At 54.9% G+C, this 4,050-nt stretch overlaps 1 non-coding gene across 1 annotated transcript; it reads left to right on the top strand.

Moving 5' to 3' along the window:
• Positions 1-1,390: 1,390 nt before the first annotated feature.
• Positions 1,391-1,462, top strand: TRNAQ-CUG. Its single transcript has one exon. It is a non-coding gene; the product is annotated as a tRNA-Gln (tRNA).
• Positions 1,463-4,050: the final 2,588 nt, after the last annotated feature.

Raw genomic sequence — 4,050 nt, forward strand, 5'->3', positions numbered from 1 at the left:
CCCCACACACGCCACGGGACACAGCCTCGGTGACTCACCCCGATGGGGGCTTGTCTCTGCATCTCCCCAACAGGGGAGCAGGGAGCCGAAAGGGCCACAGGAGACCAGTGGAGCTAGGCAGGGATAGGAAAGACTTCCTCCCTTTCCTTCCTCCCTGAGTCCCGTTAATCTCACCCATCAGATGCTCCAGCACCAGGTGGGCTCAAAGCACCAACCTTCCCCTGAGCAACGGAAGGGGGAACCAGCTCTTTCACATGGAAGGAGGCTCCCCACCTCTGCTGCTGCCATTCTGCAGCCTTTCATATGGATTTGTATTAGCTAATGCAACCCCACTCCTCTAATCCAGCCATGAAACATGGAGACAAGCTCCTGAAAGCAGGGCCCAGTGGTGCAATGGGTTAGTGCCCAGTACTTACAGAGCAGTGCTGAGTGGAGTGATGCTGAGGTTGTGAGTTCAAACCTCACCTGCAGCCCTAGTTTCCTTTAAGCAAATGGCTTCTGCCAATCAGTTTGCTCTGCAGAAAATACAATTCCTGCTCAGAAGACACTGAGGTCCCCTTGCTTTACAGAGAGCAGGGCAGATTCCACAGATCTACCAGGCTCTGCCCTCCACCAGCTGCCTGTGTCAGGAGGGGTCAGGCAGAACCCAGAGCACTGCCCCTGACTCCCCCTCAGTCTTTGCTCCCAAACCACCTGTGTGCTCACCCTCTTCGCTGTGAGACTCAAACCCTGCCTGGCTTGCTGTATGCTGGTGTGGTTTTCATCTGTCACGTTGATGTGCATGTGGGTCCTGTGTGATTTTGGTGGATGTCTTGCATAGTTCTGTGTGCATGGATGTGTGTATGATTTTTGCATTAATATTGTTTTTTGCTTTGTATTCTTTTGATATGTGGGTTTTGTGTTTCCTGTTGTGGGCTTTTGCTGTATTTTTGGTGTGGATTTGTTCTTTCTATATTTTGTGAGGTTTTCCTTTTGTGTATATGGCTCTGTGTGCTGTGTGGGTTTGGTTTTGTTATGTCTGTGTGGGCCTGTGCAGTGTGTGATTTTCTCATTCTCTGTGTGCGTGTTTGTCTCTCTGTTTGTATCTTCATGTGTAAATTCACTGAACTTTTCAAAATCTGCACAGCTTTGCCAATTTTCACCAGGAATTTTTCTCCATTAACAAATTCTCACTTGTTCCCTACCCGTTGGTTGTTCCCTACCCGTTGGTGACCATTGCCCCAGGGGCCTGTCAGTCTCAGGGTCCTGATTTCCCATTGGCCCTTCCCCCTTCTATTGGGACTGGGAACTAGCCAACCAAACCCCACTAAGTTTTAGTAAAGGGCCAACAGTCCCTTACACAAGCCAGCCCTGTGAGAGTCACCAATGTCCTGAGAGAACAGTACAAGCTGGTCCCATGGTGTAAAGGGCAGCACTCAGGACTCTGAATCCTGCAATCTGAGTTCAAATCTCAGTGGGACCTTGTGTTAGCTGGTGGTAAAGATCTGGTGCTCAAAGTGCTTTCCTGTCTCCAGCTATACAAAAGTGGGTCATTTCCTCCTGCTGGTTAACTCCTTTCCCCACCAGAGCCAGGTCTTTGGTGGGGTTTAGAAGTGGCTCTAGTGGTTGGGATTCTCACTGCTTCACCTGATGCCCACAAGTCTGGTGCTTGTAGCCACACTTTTCCTCTTGCTCACATGGCACTTGAAGAAAGCAGTGCCAGGCCAGGCTTGATAGGCAGGAGGGAGGCAGAGTCCCAGGCTGGAGCCCAGCACACCTCTCCTCCTCTGGGCACCTGGAGCAGAGGCGGCTGGTGCTGACAGCTCTGAGGGAAGGCTTATAAGCCACAGAGCGACTGAGGGCGGGGCCAGACGAGGACAGGACCATGCCTATGTGTGGCCAGCAGACAGGCAACAAGACTCCCGGCCAGCCTGCTCCCTGCCATGCCAAACCCCACTGAAGGCCACCCGCAGACCACCATGCGGGGTGGCTGCTGATGCTCTGTGTCCAACATCAGTAGACGGTAGGAAAGCAGGGCCAGCCTCTGGTGGGGCCTCTTACTGTTCCCATACCCCATGCTCACTTTTGCAGTGGGGCAGGAGATGTTATCCCAAGAGGCTTTTCTCCAGCTGGTGAGAAGCAGAGAAACATCCAGGCTCCCAAGGCGCTATGTAGCAACCCCTCAAGCACAGGGACAGAGGGAAACTGCTCCACACGCTAGCCCGGCAGCCGTCCATTTCCTTTGGGAATTCAGGAATAGCAAAGGCTAGACTGGAAGCACCTGGGGCTCATGCCCCAGCCTTTGTGACATCCAACCCCAACTCCTTCCCGGGGCTCTAGCTGAAGGCAGAGCATTGGCCTGAGCGGCCAAGAAGAGGTTCCAGATTTGAAAGGAGCAGGACTTTCAGCACGAAGGTAAAACTGCATCAACACAACCACAAAGGAACTTGACCCCTCAAGTTCTTAATTCAAAGTCAGGCACCTTATCCATTAAGCCATGCGGGCGCCTTCTTCATGTGCTTCTTTGGAAAAGGTGGACACTGTGTTTCTTGGGTCACCTATTGAGGGCGGGCGAGACTCTCTGGCACAAGAAGTCGAGTTCCCAGTGAGATGTGAGACTTAATTATACGGGGCCAGGTGCAGGGCTTTGACAGGGAGGCTCAGGCATGGGGGATTGGGGTGCAGCGGACGGACCGGCTGTCTAGCTGTGGAGATTTAGTCGCACTGAGGCACAGGAGGGAGGAGGAGGAGGAATCCTGCTGACAGGCAGTGGCTGTGCAGAAAGAGGAGGAGTTCTGGGACTTTCTTTGCCTCTCTTTGCCTGCCTGCTCACTCCTGTGGTGAACGGTGAAGATGCTCTTAACAAGCCCAGGTAGCTCAGGTGGTAGAGCATCAGGCTTTAATCTGAGGGGCCAGGGTTCAAGCCCCTGTCTGCGTGCTCAGCTTTTAAGTTGCCTTGTGTTCCAGGAGCCAAATTCTGTTCACAGCCACATGCGGATTCCCAGAAGCTGTGGCCATTTCCTGGAAAGGCCTTTCCTTAGCAATCAGGAGAGAGGTCACATCCACAGGAGCAGGTGTAGAAAGCACAGTCTCTGGCTGCCAGGAAGCGGTGTGCCAACATAGTGTTCTCTACAACTGCGTTTAGATCGATAATTTACGTGGCTCAGCACCCCAGTTCCAGCACCTCTGCCCAGGCAGCTCCCAGCCTGACACACACACACAGCCCCTGCATCCTCCTCAGCCCAGAGGTGAGCCCCCAGCTGAGTGGGGAATCAGAACCCCTGAAATTACCCTGGGACCAGCATGATCTGCCTCCGCCCTGCCCTGCTCTGCATGTATTCGGAGTGAGTCGGTTTCCTGTCCTGCCATGTGTCTCTTCTCCTCCCCAGTTCCTTCCAAACCACCCCATTTCCCTGCACCCCGGGCTGGGTCTCTGCCAACCCCTTCTCCTCCTGCCCCCAATATCTCCCTGCCCCTACAGGTCTATAGGGCTGATCCTCCCTCCCCTTCTCCCCTCAGTTCCTGCCTCTGGGGGTCTATGGAGATGGGTCTCTCCCGCCATCCCCTCCTGCCCCCATATCCCGCTGCCCCTATGGGTCTATGGGGCTGGGTCTCTCCTCATCCCCTTCCCCAATATCTCCCTGCCCCAGGCTGTGACGTGCTATGACGTGTGCTGGGCTGTGCCGTGCTGGGGCCAGGGCCGGCCCAGGGTTTTTGCCGCCAAGCGGCAGGAAAAAAATCTGTGATCACAATCGGCGGCAGCTCCACTGCACCACTTTCTTCTTCAGCAGCACCAGTGGCAGGTCCTTCCTCCAAGAGGGACCGAGGGACCCGCTGCCGAATTGCTGCCAAAGACCTCGACATGCCGCCTCTTCCTGGCTGCCCCAAGCACCTGCTTGCTGAGCTGGTGCCTGAGCCGGCCCTGGCTGGGGCTGTGACGTGCTGGGACCTGCTCACTCCCGAGGGCAACTCACTCACTTGAAACCAGCAGGACAGAAGGTGTCACGTGTCCATGGGCGGGGCTATGCAGATGAGCAGTGTCTGGCGGCAGTAGGGAGAGCAGCGAGATGA

Source organism: Mauremys reevesii, linkage group 17, assembly GCF_016161935.1.
Source record: "Mauremys reevesii isolate NIE-2019 linkage group 17, ASM1616193v1, whole genome shotgun sequence".
In the NCBI taxonomy this organism is placed as follows: domain Eukaryota; kingdom Metazoa; phylum Chordata; order Testudines; family Geoemydidae; genus Mauremys; species Mauremys reevesii.